This window comes from Neolamprologus brichardi, chromosome 20 (genome assembly GCF_056152115.1).
Source record: "Neolamprologus brichardi isolate AB-2024 chromosome 20, ASM5615211v1, whole genome shotgun sequence".
Taxonomy (NCBI): domain Eukaryota; kingdom Metazoa; phylum Chordata; class Actinopteri; order Cichliformes; family Cichlidae; genus Neolamprologus; species Neolamprologus brichardi.
Genome location: NC_142123.1, coordinates 14,515,520 through 14,533,545, shown reverse-complemented (window position 1 = coordinate 14,533,545; position 18,026 = coordinate 14,515,520). Strand labels below are relative to the sequence as shown.

The 18,026-nt window shown below is 39.7% G+C and overlaps 1 protein-coding gene across 2 annotated transcripts in view; it reads left to right on the top strand.

Moving 5' to 3' along the window:
- Positions 1-18,026, top strand: part of klhdc8b (kelch domain containing 8B) — a 225,985-nt gene that overhangs the window by 56,439 nt on the left and 151,520 nt on the right. The window lies entirely within an intron of this gene.

The following is an 18,026-nucleotide window of genomic DNA, read 5'->3' as shown; positions in this document are numbered from 1 at the left end:
CTGAACCACAAGTTGCCCTCTGATGCATCTATCAGACGGTGAATTTTAGATGGAAAGCATTTAGGTTTAGAAACAAGTGCTTGTCTGATGAGGCATGTTTTGGAAAGCACCATATAAAAACCAGTCCACTTCTCCTTGGCTCTTCTCTCTTGTGTTATTATGTGTGATGTAATACTTCCTTGATTTATTGGCTTTTAGTTAGATTTATTGCCATCAACAAAATAACTACTCTTTCACTTCACTTGTTGCTGGTCAATTCCGTTTCCCACGCACGTTGCCTTTGTGTGAGGAGCTGCACTCACAGTGAGAGCAGGGAGAGGAGAAACTAGCATGAGCAGAAATAACAGCAGCACACAGTAAAGACTCCCACACTTAGCTGAAATGAGACAAATGCAAAAAAAGGCAAGTGACATTAATTTTTATTTTTCATTTACTCTCATTGTTTTTTACAATGCTGATACAATGCTGATCTGCTGATACAATGCTTTGTATCAGCAGATACACAAAGCCAAGTTAGTCAGCATTGCACCAGAGCTGAAAAAAGCTAGATCATAGAGATAGCGTGTCCAGTCTTTGTTTGACAGGTTTACCTAATTGCAGAGCACTCCTCTGCTTGTGTTTGATTTTGCATGCCCTCCCTCAGTGACTCCAAAAAATCTTTACATAGGCTCATTAAGAACTGATGAAGAAGAGTATGCAGCTGCTTTGATGTATTTGTAAGGCTTTAAAACAGTCACAGCAGAAACAAACTCAATTCTCAGAGGTGTCGAAGTTAACTAATTAGCATCTCGTTTTGGTAGAAGCTTTTCAGATGCTAAAGTGTCTCCTGAGTGGGAGGTTTTTCTCTTGTGATTAAAGCTGAGTGGTGCTCAGATCGATGGCTGCTCGCACAAGTCGTGATGTTGGTGCTTAGCTTTGGTTTAGGTTCTGTAAATACTGCACGTGGCCAGGCCCAAAGTTCTGATTATGTAAATGGTCAGTAGATTAGTTGTGGGTGTCTGCGCTCATGTCTACTGTGTGCATGCTTCCTCATGTACGCAGAATGTCACCGAACGTAGCTCGTGCAGAGGCAATCATCACGCGGTCTGCCTCCACTGAATAAACATACTGGACTTCATGCTCATTCCCCAGGCGTGTGCTGGTTGTCAGTTTGTGTATGTTGGCAGGAGGAAGGGAGAGTCGTGAGAAATAGAGGCTGAGGGAGAAAGAAGAACTCCTTTCCAATAAAGGGGAAAAGATGGAGTGCATATCTTTAGCCAAAAAGTCCAGAGAGATTTACATTTTAACAATACGGAGCAAAAAAAACTGAGAACAGAAGGAGAATAAAAGAGACATCCACTTGTTGAAGTGCTTCTTCCTACTGTTTCCTTTGTTTACATCTCAGGCTGCTTTCTGTTGAGCGCTGGCCTTATAAACTGAGGAATCAATATGACCTTTCAAGGTAATAGAGACAGAATAAGGGAATGTTTCTCTGATGTGCATGTATATATGCCCTATACTGTTTTTAATATGCAAGAGACAGAGCACAGGTGCTGCTGATGAGGGAACTGCAGATCGGTTTGATCCTTGTAGCTTGTTTTTGGAATGTGTTATCAAATGAATATTAAAACTTTACATGGTTTAGTATTATGGGTATATTATGATGAAACATTGTGCAGCTATGATGCAGTAATTTTGTGAAATATACAGAGAGATGTATGAGAAACACTGTCAAACATTCTGCTTTTGGAACAGTGATTATTTTTATTTAAGTGTTTGGGGGGAATTGGACTCTACTAAATTTCCCTGCTATTAACTGAATAGCAGAACTCTTGGGTGAAGGACTTAACACTGTGTTTCACTGCTTAATTGAATAATCTAGATTTAATCTACACATATTTGGTGTGTGGGAGATTTCATGTTTTGAAGTTTTAGCATCTTTGAATAACTGCGTGATGTTACTTTTTTTCTAAACATACTCTAACACAGTGGTCCCCAACCTTTTTTGCACCACGGACCGGTTTATGCCCGACAATATTTTTATGGACCGGCCTTTAAGGTGTCGCGGATAAATACAACAAAATAAAACTAGTACCGGTACCGAAAAAAAGAAAATTTATTCATAACACACGTGAAAAGACCAAGGAAAACCGAGTAAACGATAAAAACGATAACAAAATAACGCTGAAAACCGATAAAAACCCTGAAAACCATACATTTCACACCTGAGCCTCAACTCTCGCGGCCCGGTACCAAACGACTCACGGACCGGTACCGGTTTGAGGCCCGGGGGTTGGGGACCGCTGCTCTAACACACTAACAGTTCTGTCTTGCATGAAAACAATGAATATATCTACTTTATATCCATGTTTTCTACGTGCATCATCAACTACTGATAATGACGTTATGCTTTGTGCTAAGTTTAGCTGCAGTCATTTAAAATGTATAGAATCAAGAGCATATTTTACGACTTTTTTCCGGGGCATCAAGTCAGCTAGGGGCACTTTTCAAATAACTCGACCGGCTAGAAATACAAAAGCTGCTTTTTAAATGAAGCACCAACTGTAATACATAATATAGGCTGAATTCCACACAAGCAAGAATAGAAGCATCAAAAGCGGTGATCTGTGAATGAGTCTGAAAAGTGCTGTATAATGTACCATATATCATATATCAAAAGGGCTGCATTCATTAAAAGCAATATATAAAAATGACTGTGTCTGTTAATAGATTTATCAGTAGCCATGTCAAAGCCCCGTTACCAAGACACCAGAAGATCTGACTAAAATGACAGTAGTGTATACTGTGAAGTTAATGTGACGCCTAAATGAAGTTATTCTTGTGATAAGACAATGTTAGTGTTGTTCTTTCAATTTTAGTCCCAGTGGTTTTAAATGGTGTATGGGAAAAAAAAATCAATATAAAAATATATAAATATACTAGAGATGCACCAATTACAGTGTGAGCTAGTGATAGGGATTTTTTGTCAATTCCAGTTTTCTATCCAAGTACAACTAACAGCATATGAAAAGCAAAATCAACTTTTCTTCAACCCTCAATCTTTATTTTCATAATAATAATTAAAAGAAATCAAACCTTATAAATTTCCCCAAATTGTTACTTATTTCAGTAAAACAACTGAAAATAAACAGGTACCAATAATTCATTGAAAAGGTTGCTTTACATCCACCTTTGTGTGATAGATTTGATATGACCAAACAAAAGCAAGTGGAACATATTTATATATAACAAAACAAATGTCAGGTATTCGAGATATTACACCATTTTCCAATACATTTATAAATTCAATAAATTCTTTCACCCATCTTATTAATTTTCGTCATAACTGCTTTGATCCTTTAGCTCTTATCAAGGCTGCTGGCTTGTGGCTGGCTCTCTGCTCTGGATACAGCTTTAGCTTTAGCCTCTTTGTGTTAGTGCAATGTTTCAGATCTGATAAAATTCAATATTTATGTTTACCCAGCCACCAGCGAACTCAAGCAGGAACATGCTTTGAGTGCAGAAACCAGATCGGCTGAAGAGTTGTCCTGTGAAGCCCTGCAGTCAAAACTGTTTCTAAGTGGATGTTGTCACATTCATTAGAGAAAAAGTGCCATTACAGAAAAGCTTAATATTAACAGCATGGATGCTCATGGTTCCAGGTTCGTAGTTTCCAGAGAAACTGCAGTGCAGTGTGGAAGGAAGTAGGAAGGAAAAAATACAAAGGAGTGCAACTTATAGTTTTCTATCATTTTTTTCATGCACTATTTCCAGTCTTCTGTCATTATTATCATTTTCCTTACCATCATGATAGCAGCGTAGTGTATTCATGTCTTTGTGTTTGTTCCCAAACTCCTCTAAGACGACAGCTTCAATCTTGATGAACTTTACCAAGCGTGTCTGTGAAGGCTCTCAGTCATCCAGGTCATCATAGTCTAAGGAGCTTGAAAAGAAAAGCGTCTGGACTTCTTTAATTTTCTTTAAAATTACCAAGCGCACCAAGATTTGTAACATCTATATAGTGATTAATTAAATTATTTTCTTCAAATATAAAGTGACGTTTCTTTTTCTCTGTATTTGTATATAGAAACTGTGGGATTGAGGCCAGTTTATGAGCGTCCGCCCTTTTTACGCACACAAAGTGAATGTTTGCATGTTCATGTGCATGTGACACATACAGTCATCAGAAGGTTTAACAACTGCCAAGTTTTCATTGCTATCTTTGCCATTAACTCAAGGAGAAAAATGAGCATGCCTGACAGGGAGAGGGGAATCTTTTGAAAGATTTGAATTTATATCCAAAGAACCAAAACCAAAATAAAAGTCCACAAGTAGTCACTGCAAACAGCAGGTGTCGTTTATTTTTACGAGGTAAAGTCTTACCATGCCTTTTCAGTGTTTTCCATCTCAATTTCTATGCTCACAGTTAAAATGCCTTGTTACTGATATTCATGTGAGGGTCAAACTCTCTGATCTGTATCTCTGTGAAGGTTCTCAGTCATCCAGGCCATCGTAGTCTAAAGAGATCGGAAAGCGTCTGGACTTCTTTAAGTTCCTTGCAGACGTTTGACCTCTCATCCGAGAAGCTTCTTCAGTTCTAAGAGCAACTGGTGGAGAGTCCCAGACTTTAAGCCTTATGGGAGTGTCCCCCCCTATTCATAAACTCATGGCACAACATAGAAGAGCCACCTCGACTGGACAAGACTCTGCTGTCCATCTGCACCTAAAGGACAAAGAGGACGCCAGTGTTCACATTTTGGACAGAGAAGACAGATGGTTTGAAAGAGGAGGGAAAGAAGACTGTGAACAACCATCTTTGAACAGAGGCGGGGGCTTACGACACAAACTGCCTGCCATCTATAATCCAGTTTTGAGATCCCTTCCCAGACACCTAAACGCCCACTCACATCCTGGGCCTTTTGACCTCAGTAAATCACATGATAGGGTAGGGCTAGGTTTCACAGTGGGTTCACTCAAAACCTTGCCTGATTGTGACCTACACCCGTAATGACACCTTGGCTTGTGTGATTAGGTACAGGATCAATAGGGGGTCCATGACCCTCTTGGGGACACTCCCATAGGGCTTAAAAATCTGGGACTCTCCACCATTTGCTCTTAAAACTGGAGAAGCTTCTCGGATGAAACGTCTTCAAGGAACTTAAAGAAGTCCAGATGATTTTCTTTCCGACCTCTTTAGACTATCTCTGACCTGTAGCAAAATTTCAAAAGTAGTGCTCTTTCTTGTTTAATTGACTGTGTAAATGTGTAGTTTTAAACACTGTGCAAATCCAGTTTACTATTAGTTCAGTAGTAATTAAGCTATTTAGGCTTATTATTTAGAGGCTGATCAACAGTTACAAAAACAGAAAGCATACGTAAAGGAATCAACGAATATAGCTGCCGATGAAATGGGCTGTAAACATGTAGGATGGGGCTGTTGACATTTCATCTTTTCCTGGAAGTTACTTTTTGTTGTTGTCTTCTCAACTCTAACTGTAGTCTGATGCAGGCCTGGCAAAAACCATAGGCTGGGTTTTTGCTAGTAGAAAAAGGGATAATAAATAGCACCACAGGTAAATCTTGACACTGAAAAAGCTTAGGACTAAGTTCGTGTGTGTATTAGGATAATGATTTGCTCCAAGTGATGTAACAGATTAGTGTTATTACTTTGGTTGTTAAAACCACTGTTGGACAGTTACACAAAAAAGTAGCTATTATACATTACATTATTTTCTCTTTACTGTAAGTTAGTGAAAACTACTAAACACTAAGTACGTGGAACGACAAGACATAACCTGGAACATGAAACACCTGGGACTTGGAAACACGAAAGGAGATGAGCAGACCATCCAACAACAGGCAGAGGAAGACAGAGGACTAAATAAGCCAAGGATAACGAGGGGATGGGAGGGAAACACAGCTGGTACTAATAAGACACAATTTGAACACTTTGAACACAGGACAAGGGACTATCAAAATAAAACATGAAACAGGAGACAAACTCTAAGACGTGGACTTGACACAGGGACCGGGGAAGAAACCGACATGGGAACATAACTGACTGGGTAAACAGAAAGGAACGAGAAAACAGACACATGAAGACAGACATGAAGACAAGGGAGACTAGACATGAAATGTGGAATACAGAAGAGGCACAGTAACAAAACCTAAAGAGTAGAAACTACAAAATATAAGCAGATAGTAACTAGGAAAACTTGAAATACAAATGACTACACCATGAAAAAAATAAAAGAATATTCATAAGCCAGAAACACATAAGCGCTGCATCCCCAGACCCAGGACCATGACGGAGTCATTGCTTTTGTTACATGTTGGATATCAGGTTCTGGATGCTGGGGTGTAGTCCACATGCATTCACCCATAATGTCATTCTGGGTTTTTGGCTAGTTTCACATTAGCATGCTGTCTGTGCAGATGTGTACTGAGCTGTGTTAGCAGCAAATTGCAGTTGTCTCAGTTGCATTTCACCATCACTCTCGTCTTTTTGTGAAATGAAAATAAAAGTAATGTCTAATGTTCATTTTTGATTCATTGCTCAGCTGTAGCTGTTTGTCATTTGTGTCACAAATGGCCAACACTGAATACAAATGCTGTGTATATGTGCATACTCCTGCATGTGTAGCATCCTGGCTGCTGTATTCTGGTTGGTACTGTGATATACTCTAAACTATGCAGTTCCCTGTACAAATTCTTAAAGTGCTACTGATACCATAACAGGCAGAATTCACATTTTGAGGCAAACTTTTGTTGTGAAACTGTTGTAGGATCTTTCTTTCAGGGATGCAGAATTGAAATGAGATATGAGGTGAGCCTGATGGAAGTCTAGAGTGATGAGAGGCAGTGGTCTTTAAATTTTCTTACTTAATTTAAATAATAACCGTAAGGCGATGAAGGTTAGTATCCAAGCTACAATGTTCTGGCTACAGCTGTGAAGTAACACCAAGGGTCACACGTTTACCTCCTCACACAGCCATGAATGCAGTAAGAATCTAGTCTCACAGTGAAATGTGTAAAAGCTACATTGTCAAAAACATGTATTAACCTCACTGAAGGCTCTAAAATTCTAAAAAGCCTTTTTTGTTCTTTTCTGTAGACCTTTATTGACGGCATCATATGAATAGATTTTTGCCATTATTTTTGCACTTTGTTCAGTATTAGATTTAGTTTGTTCATTTGCTATGTTAGGCTTTCATATGTTTTCTGTTACTTTTGTTGCAAATGCTTCTTTGGTTAGGTTTGGGAAAATGTAAGAAATTTTTGTGATATCTGGGAAATTTTTCACATCAGAGTTTGGGTTAAATAAACCCTTTCACAGCATTAACTCATATCAAGGCTCTGTTTTTCTTTTTACTGTTTGCAGGACAGGGCATTAGAGCGTTGCAGTGATGCCTCACAGCAAGACACTTATGTGTGGAGTTTTCATGTTCACCTTATGGGTTTTCTCAGGGTACACCTGCTGTCCAAAGACATGCATGTTAGGTTGATCGGTGATTCTAAATTGATGTGAGCATGAATGGTTGTCTGTCTCTCTGTGTTAGTGTTATGGACCACATCCTCAGAGTGGTTCTGGCTCAGGAGGTAAAGGAGGGTGCCTGTCAATCGAGAGGTTGCTGGTTCTATCCCTGTGGTCTGCATGCCAAAATATTCTTGGGTAAGATACTGAACCCTAAGTTACTCCTGGTGTGTTCATTGGAGAGTGAATGTTAGATAGATCAAATTTATGCGTAGAATATGGGTGTAGTATAGAGTGCTCATGTACAACACAAGTACAACACATTCTGATGTGAAATTAGACCAGAAATTATAAATTTATATCTTACAAATTCTGTTGAACTTATTTTTCTCATATATTTTAAATAAAGCATAGATAATATGGTATACATTGTGAATTTTATCTGAAAGAACAAATCCATCTGAAATTTCTCATAAAACTCAGCTATTTATTACATTCCAGAGAGTTCAGTATCATTTCTGGTTCAACGCTGCTCAGTACAAAAGCAGCAGCAGCAGATTTTTTATTGATAGACTAACAGGGCATGCAAAAGGCCTCACACAGCATTCTTTTATATGAGCAGCACTGCTGCTGCTGACACTTTTCAGCTCTTACTTGTGTTTTGGCATGTTTATCATTGTGGGAGAGATCAGGAAACATGAAACAGGAGCACTAGAAAGATGGAGATTAGGGCTCCTAAGCTTAACTCTAACCAAACGCATCACATCTACATGGCATGAACGTTCCAGCACTGATCCAGCAGAACTCCCACACTCCAAGTGCCTACAGTGTTTACCGCCTCCTACTGGTCCTGTCAAGCTGTCAGAGCTAATATGATTGCATGAATGTGTGCATGAAGACACAGATTCAGGGCGTACTGTTTACTATGCCGTGATCTTGGGATTATTCTACTGTCTGAGATAATCTGCTCTCTGACTCAGCAGAAAGACCAGTTTAAGTTCTCATTAAAGAGTTTTAAGGTTAAATATATCACTCTTTGATCTTAAAGACATTTTGCATGTGACAATATGAATCTTTTAAAATGTATTTATTGTAGAAATAAGTGTTTAAGAAAGGCACGTCAAGAGTTTGAAAATGTTGTATATATACATTTATTATAGAAGTTGACTTGATATCAAGAGGAACAGATGAACACACATCACAGCAGGAATGGTAGATAACAACAAGCAGCTAGGCTGTCCTTCAGGCCCATTGTGGAGCCAAAATACAAAGTGCCATGAGCAGAGCTCATTGTACTTCTAAATGCTCCACTGAGACTAGTCTTTTATTTAGCGGGGCTAAATAGAGGGGCTAACACAAAAAAACATTTCATCCCCAAGGCTGGCTGCTTAAAGGGGTTGTGTTGTCCTAGTAAAGAGTTAATGAAATGTTGATTGCTAATATTCCTGGATGACCCAGCTAAGACTAATCTGTCTTTGGGAAACAATTTGCCTGAAACATTTAAATGCTTGTCAAGCCTGTGGCCTGGTCACAACAGCAGGTGTTAAACAACCGAGTTTACATGTCAGGAAGGGTTTAGCTTATTTACTTGTATTAGTCAGATACACATTACATGAAGCTATAAATTGATTGGCGTGACGTAGAGTGAAATAAGTGTCTGATCCCCTACAACCCAGCCAGAATTCTGGCTCCAACAGATTGGCTGTGCGTCCATCGCTGCATGTAGCAAGGCAGAAAACACCAGTAATGATGAGGAGGTACTAAACTGGCCTTTCTTGGCTGGACTGGAGTTCACATTCAGTGTAGATCATGAAGTATTGCTGGATTGATAAATACGACTGTGATCTTTTCTTGGACTTGGACAGCTTCTGAAAGAGAGTGAGAGAGACCAACAAGCAGTTCAGTGAGTGTTGAACATGTGTTGGGAAGTGGTTCAAGGCAACTTCCAGATACTCTCAGCTGATGCCTTCTGATGTTCGGGCTGTGTGTGTGTGTGTGTGTATGTGTTTCAGATGGTGGTCTGATGATTGACATGTCTTGGACTGCTGCACAGCCCCACATCCTTTCCTCCCTTTACAAATCTTTTTGTGTCCTTTCCTAATTTCATTTCCGCTTCTTTCTCCTTTTCATGCCCTCTCTTTTTTGGCCTCCTCTCTTCTCCTTTCCTCTCCCTTCTCCTTGAATTTGGTCCTCGCCTCCCTTTATCTAATCCTCTCTCCTCCTTTCTGGACACATCCTTTCATTTGCTTTTCTGTCTTTTGATGTCCTTCTGTATCCTCCACTCTCTTTTCATGTCCTCTCAGCATTTGTCCCCCCCCCCCCCCCCCTCATGTGTCACCCCCTAGCTGTTTTCTACCTCTTGACTCACTCTGCGTTTCCGAGTCGACTGATCAGCCGAGCATTGCTGTTGCTTGGCAACAAGTGTGTGACTGCCGTGTTTGTTTTTAGACCAATCAAAGGGAGCAGGCAGATTATTTGTAAATGCCTGTTTGTGCCACAGACGGAGGGCATATGTGCATTTTCTGTGTTTCTAAGTTCGCAACAGCGTGCATTTCAGAGAAAGAGAGGGCGTGTTTGTCTGGGTGCTTCATTTCAGCACCCTTTGCTGCTTTTAATGAAGTGAACACTGCATGTGTGTGTATATGTTTTCCTTCTCTGAACCTACAGTCTTGTCTTTCCTTCTTTTCATCCCTAATCCCAAAAATGAATGTAAGAGATTTCCCATACCCCAACTTTTGTTGGTTCTGAGCTGCCCTCCTTACGTTACTTTCCTGCAGTCCTCTATTGTTATTATCAGAATATCAGTCCTCTGTACAGTAGAACTTCTTTTTTTTTAATCGCAGCAGGAGCATGACTCAAAAGTGGCATACTCCAGTGATGAGTATAATTTCCCTCTTCTCCTCAGTCTGTGATTAATGACCGTTGCCCTCCTCTCAGTCAACATCCACTGCCTATCTGTCAGCGGGCCTGGAATCCGCCTGACTGAAAAATAACCGTTTCCGCTGGAATGTCAAGCTCCTGACTGATATAAAGTGTGTTTCTACAAGGAAGAAGATAAAGGCACGCTGTCACGGCTTCAAAGTGCTGCGTGAGAGCGGTCTTTGAGGAAAAAAGAGATGTGAAGTCAGTTAAAAACAAAATCCCAAGAAAGTCTCCTCTCTCTCTAGAGAAAAAATACTGCAATGTATGTATATGGTTCTTATCCAAATTTGCCTGATTAATGCACCACAGAAGTCGCCTCCAATTCTAAGAATTGAATTAAATAAGTATGCCTTTTTCTTCCTTTGTGCTCCAGACTTTGGTTTTGCAAATTCCACAGCTTTTAGCTAAAGCTTGCTTTTGATGAATAACCTGTGATGTCCTGGATTTTGGGCTTGTAGAGCTTCCCAGTCTGCTTCATTTTACTACAAGCTGGGGTGCTTTGATATTGTGTATTATGTATTATGAGTTGTGATCATATGCTGTTTCAGTCACATGGATGAATTGATAAGGTGATAAGGTGTAATTTCAGATGCTAATATAGTTGTTCGTAGTACGTTTCTAAGCAACATCAAAGAGAAGATCAAAGCAAATATCTTGAGGTGTAGATGTACCCATTAAAATAACAAATTTTTCCTGGAGGAGGAGGGTAAAAGTCTGCCCATGGCTGAGAGAGCTTCCAGTTTGTCACTGATGCACACTCAGTTTGTCTCCACGTCTCTTTGTTAACACACTGAAGGAGTGCTAGAGGACACAGAATGATTTCCTCAGCAGTTTCTGTGTAAGTTTAGCAAACTCAGGTAGTGGCTGTGCAAATTTGTCTAACAAGTTCTTAACAGTCTTTAATAACTGAACACTGCCCATCAGCAGTATTGGATGCCGTGTGGTGAAGCTGGAACAGCTGTGTGGTGTAGCTGCAGGCTACGGATAGACCGCTGCTTGTGTGCACTGAGAGAATGAGAAGTGAGAGATTTTGCATGTCGTAATTAGGGAACAAGTTGATGTTTATCAAATCTGCAGTGTTGTTAAATCATATCTTTTTAAAAAGGTTTTTGAACTAATGTGAAAAAAGGGGTTAATATAGAAAATAGGTAATTTAGGTGTGGAATAATGCAGCAGCAGCAGCTGTGTGGTAGTGAAGAAAATGGATGGATGCATTTGTAATATTTAAATGTCACAATGTTCATGATTTTCATCCCTGATTTGTCGATGCAGAATAGACTCCAGTGACTCGTCACAGCAGACCAGAAAACCTGGAAGTGATATGAGTTTGGGCAGGACCCTCATTGGATGGGGCTCTGAGTGACCAGGGGGTGGCAGAGATGTGGAGGCGGGCGACTGAGTAAATGAGTCTGAAAAACAGAATGACAGAAGAGCATTGAGACTTAAAGTATGTAGAATGGAGTCAAATTAACTTGCAGAAGGCGAGCAAGAAAATGATTGGATCAGAGAAATAATGTCAGTAATGAGCTTGACAGCATGTGGAAATGGACGTGAGGTAAAGAATATACTAGTGGCTGAACACCCAGAAAGCAGGCAGATGAGCGATTACAGATTATTGATTGAATTTGTGTATAAGATCCATTTATCAAAAAAATGTAAGTCAGGTTCTTATTCAGGGTTTTGAATCAAAATCAAAGAGCTACATTAATTCTTCTGAGATTTTTACCAAGACTATTGAATTAAATGCCTGTTACCTTTAAAATTGTATTCCAGTAGACCGTAATATGGACTGCCAGTCAGACACAGTGGAGTAAAAACCTAACACAGTTGTTCCCTCATTCTGAGAAGGGACAACCAAGAAAATGATTAAAATCTATCTGCAGTGACCAAATGGAGCCTGATCGAAGAAAATAAATTAAAGCAGGTAATTAAAATTGGAATCTAATTTGCTTTGATCATGCAACCTGTGATGGTAGCTGGTAAGCAACATCCATATTAATGAGTCAAAATTAATATGAAACCCACTGAGAGCCATTAAGATGAGGGACCATCGGGTTCTTTTTGTTTTTTTTAAAGAATTTAATTATTCCTTATTGTGAAAAATGCCCTCGTCACACTCCTTCCATGATCTGTTTCTGTGTTGTCTGCTTATGTTAACAAGCTATTTGCAGTCATACCTGATCAAACAACAAGCACACAGTCCCGACTTACCACTTCAGTTCTGGTTCACAAGGACAGCTTTAGTACTGATCAACCCCTAGATAACTATCGCAGAGACAAATCCATGGTAATCTGTATTTCTTACATCTTTAAGCCCCAAATTACTCTATGAAGGCTTTTAATTGGCACAGCAGGAAAAGTCAAGGATAATTAAACAGATGATCAAAGCTGTACATGTAGACAAAAGCTAGCATGTACAAGGGGTGATAAGCTCATATGTTGCACAAGAAGTTGAAATTTTATTCATATGCCAGATTTATTATACACAGACTCTATAAATTTGGGAGTTTTTATAAAAAGAACATAACAAATTAGAAATATACATCGAGGGTTTTACGGCTCTTTGATCTGATTCCCTGAAGCTCTACTGCTCATGACTGACCTGCAGATCACAAAAAGATACACAAATATACACACAGATGCACAGGAACCTTTCATATTTTAGCTTTAAATGAGCAGGTGTGTAATGGCATGACTCTGAAGAGTTCAGAAAACAAAAAATTGCTGATGCCTGTTATGCTAAAAAGGGTTACAGAATTATCACTGGTCTAGAAACTACCAATCAACAATCAGACTGTGCACAATGGAGAAAATCTAAAACAGCATTGTAACGCTCCCCAGGAGCCATCGATCAAAAAAAGATCACTCAACAAGCAAGTACTGTTAAAAAGCTCCTCTTTTAGTAGGGCTCTTCTACATGGATCGCCCATCAATTGTTTGCTTTATTTTTATTAATATTTTATTTATGGAGTATATACTGTATCAGCTCAGGGACATATCCCACAGTGAGCATCTAAAGAAAAGTGTCAGGACCTCTATCTGTGAACAGAATCACAAGCAAAAGCAGGTCATGCAGCAAGACAATGACACAAATACACCATACCAAAGAATAGCTTTAAAAAAGAACTTCCTATTTTGGAAGGTCAAAGTCTTGACCTTAATGAACAGTGAACAGTTAATGTGAGAAAACCCACCAACATCCTAGAGCCCAAGCTAGTCTGAATAACGTAATGAAAATTCTTCCAACTTTAAACAAACACCAGGTTTGAAGGGGTTACACCAGATACTGAGAGCAAAGGATCACATAATCTTGCCACTCACAGATGTGTAAACCAAATGAATAAATAAATGAAGTTAATAAAGTCTAATGTTCGTCTCGTTTTTTCTCTTTATCTAACTTTGGGACTTTTGAGAAAAGTTTTTTTTCAACGTTTTATGTACTAAGAACATGATACGGTTTCAAAACCTTCAAGCATGTTAAAAACTCACTTGAGTATATACACTAAGCAGACATTCTATTAGGTACATCAGTGTGCCCCAGGGTGGCTGTGGCTACAATGTAGCTTGCCATCACCAGTGTGTGAATGTGTGTGTGAATGGGTGGATGACTGAATGTGTAAAGCACTTTGGGGTCCTTAGGGACTAGTAAAGCGCTATACAAATCCAGGCCATTTACCATTTACCCTTTACATCTTGGTAGAACCAGGTTGGCCTCCGTTTTGTTTTCAGAACTGCTGTGATTCTTTGTCGCATAGATTCATGAAGTTGCTGGAAATGTTCCTCTGACATTTTGGTCCATGCTGACATGAAAGCATCGCACAGCTGCTGCAGATTTGTCAATGCAATTGTCTCATTCAGCCACATCCCAAAGGTGCTCTGTTGGATTCATTGGAGTACAGTGAACTTGTTGTCATGCTCGAGAAACCAGTTTGAGATGATCTGACCTTTGTGACGTGGCACAGTATCCTACAAGAAGCAGCAGAATGATGATTGTTTTTGGATTTGTGTGCTCGAGTGCTTTTGTTTCTTGTGGATGTGTCGGAGTGTGTTATCTAAGATGCAGTGCATTCTGATCTTTTTCTTAAAATGGATTTTAAATGGGGCCTCCTTCTGTTGCCTTCAGCCTTCATGTATTTTCAGCATCAGTCAAGATTCAGTATTCACCTGAGTCTCTATTTCTATGGAAAGATTCATGGAATTGTAAAACAGACAGTTATAGAGATAATTTTATTAGAACATATTTTAATAAGCTGATTAGGACTAAAGATCCCTCTGATCATGGTGCTAAAGTGTAGAAACATGGAAACATGGAAACTGCGGAAAATACGTAGTTGTATCCTTTTACCTGCTGTGATTTTGGCAAATGTTCAGTCGATTAGAAATAACTAAATAATGATTTAGTGCACATGCGTCAACTGGCATGCAGCCTATTTCAGTACACAGTTTCCTTGGGGATTAATAAAATATTCGGATTCTGATAAGATGGATTTTATTTGGCCAAATGTAATTTATTTGCAAAGCTTTTGGAATTCTTGCATCCTCCCCTGAAATCAGCATTCAGTCCTCGTATTTGGCTCGACACAGACACCGATGTGACAGGGAAATGCCATGGTGCAGTAGTTTGCACATACATCAGTCGGCAGTGGTGTAACTGAGAGAGTTTGAACAGAGGACACTGAGTCAATGTCCATGTGCATCCCTTTTTCCTCCCTCAAGAGTTCCAAGAGACTCACTGTGGTATATAGACATCCTAAAGCTAATGCTAAAATGTCTCTAGTGCTATTGGTACAGTTTTTCAGAAACTGCCGTTGTTAACTCTGGATGCATACTGGGCGACTTATATGTTGGAATCCGTGGGTGGCTTGTGTCTCCATCTCAGTGCAATTTGCCCAACTCAAAACAACAGGACCGTGGATCCTTGATACGCATCAAGTGAAGAGAAGTGAAGTGAAGTGAAATGAAATGAGTTGAAGGGTGCACTGGGGTGATAAAGGGATGGAGATGGTCAGCAACAATACTCAAGTAGGCTGTGGTGTTTAAGTGATGCTCAGTTGCTACTAAGTGGCCTAAAGTCTGCTACTTCCCACACCATTATCCCATCAGCAGCCTGAACTATTTTTATGAGACCTGCTTTCATGTTGTTTACATCACATTCTGACCCTACCATCCACATTGTGTGGCAGAAACTGAGACTCATCAAATCAAGCCATGTCTTCCCAATCTTCTATTGCCAGGTATGGGGAGCTTGTGAATTTTTGCCTCAGTTTCCTGTTCTTAGCTAACAGGAGTGTTGTCTTCTGTGGTCTTCCAGTGTAGCTTAAATGTTTGATGTGTTGTGCATTCAGAGATACTCTTCTGCATACCTTGGTTGTAGAAAAAGTGGTTATTTCAGCTACTGTCGCCTTCCTCTCAGTTTGAAGCAGTTTGGCTGCTCTTCTCTGACCTCTGGCATCAACAAAGCTTTTTCACCCAGAGCACTGCCGCTCACTGGATATTTTCTCGTTTTCTCTGTAATCTCTAGAGATGATTTAGTGAGAAAATCCCAGCAGATCAGCAGTTTCTGAAATACTCAGACTGGCACCATGAACCACGCCATATTCAATTTCACTAAAACCCACATCCTTCTCCGTTTTGCTTCATTTTAAGTTCAACTGGATGTCTCTGCCACATATTCATGATTAAAGGCAATGAGGTGTTGCTATATGATTGTCTAATTAGATATTTCTGTTAATTGAAAGCATATATTATACAACTGTCTTTGTAAGGACCTCTATTCATATAATTCACTTCTTTAGTCCTTTCTATATTTTTAATGGTTACTTTAAAGCGTTGAACCTAAACTCAGACCTGATTCTAAGCTGGAAATGCCGAAACAGTCCCTTTAAGCTCTGCCACACAGTAAAGAACAAAGAATAACATTATTCAGGCTTTAGGTGCTTGTTGAATGCAAGTCTTAGCAAATTGTCCACATCACATATTTTAACATTATTGACCTAGATATAAGCCGTTCTTTTTGCATGTCTTTGCAAATACGTTATGCAGCTTTAAAAAAAATATCGTTTGAAGGGATTTACCCCCCTGAGAGGCTTATATTCATGGAAGCAGAGAAGCTTGAGATAATGACATCAAAGTGACATTTGTCTGTGGAGACATGGCAAGCATGCTCAGTTTTGTTCTTTCCTTTCAGTGTTACACTTTAAAAAAATAATTCTTGGAACAAAGTTTTCTTCCCATGTACCTTAGTAAAGCTCCCAACCCATCATGCTGAGCACTGTGGTTTCTATTCTAGGTATCAGTCTCTGATGATCGAAGCCTCTGATAACGTAGCCCCGGCTGAGCTGAAGTAGAGATGCTCTGCTGGAGGGCACAAACAGGAGTTTCTGCATATTCATGTGCCAGCCGGCACTATATCGGTTATTATGAGAACCAAGCAGCTGAAAGAAATTCCCTCCCTGATTGTTATCCTCATGTGTTTTTTGCTTCCATTCCATCATGACAGCTCAGCAGCAAACTTCATTAAGAAAAAATCTTTCATATATATTGGAATGAGGCTTGTGTGCATATCGTTATAGGCACAGGGTAATTTGCAGTTTTCTTTTGTGTGGTTCTTGTGTATTCCTGTCAGTTTTACTCTCTCACCTTGTTAGTTTTCCCTCCTTGCCCGGATCACTCTGTGTTTAATTTGTCTCACCAGTTCACCATTAGCTAATCACTCCCCTGTGAACAATTGTACTCTCCAGTTTCCTTTGGTTCCCTTTCACATCTCCTTGTTTGTTCAAACTTTCTTACAGATCTTCGTGTCCCTTGTGTTTTGTTTCCTAGTTTTCATTTTCATTGTCTCTTGTACGGTTGTTTGAACAGTTTCAGGATTGTTGAGCCCTCCCTGCCTTTCCATGCTTGACTCCTGGTTGCTTTTGATTAAAGGGTTGGGATTTTGGGCCTTGTGGATCCTCTTAAATGCAGTTTGGAGTTACCAGTTTTTTTCTGACAAATTGAAAGCATAAATTGGACATGTGTAGAAGTTATCATTAATTAGAGGTAACCTAGCCCAATGATTTGTTAGGCATAAGATAAATATAAAATGCCCAATGCCCTAGTGCTCCCCAGCAACTTCTAGCTCTCCTGGCACAGGAACGGTGCTTTGATGTGTTTGGGTGAGTGAGGAGTGAAGCTTCACAGGGTGACAGAGAGCAGCAATGACTTTAAGTCACCGGGATCTGCTTAGATCATTTGCTGCTGGTTACTGTCGAAACTCTGAAGCTGCAAGAATGATATTCAGGACAGGCTGAAACTGTTGGTGCATTTCTGTCACTTTACCTGGTAGGTTTTGAAGATCTTTACTCTCAGCCCAACAGTTTGACTGCAAATGTTTGTAATGTTAAAAAAGCTACTATGACTAGCTTTTTCACAACTGAAAAGCCACCCTCGCTCTTATCAGTATGAGTACTGCTATTACAGTACAGTCTCCACCTACACTTACTCACTACAAAATATCTCAAAGATTCGTCTGCCGACAAAAGACTTGCAACAGTCTTAAAGCAGAGGTAGATGAGAGCAGAGGAGCACAAGTCGATCTGGCCGAAAGAGTCAGGAGAAATTAACTCATGAAAAAGTGCAAAATTACACACCGATGATATTTGAAAGTATCTGA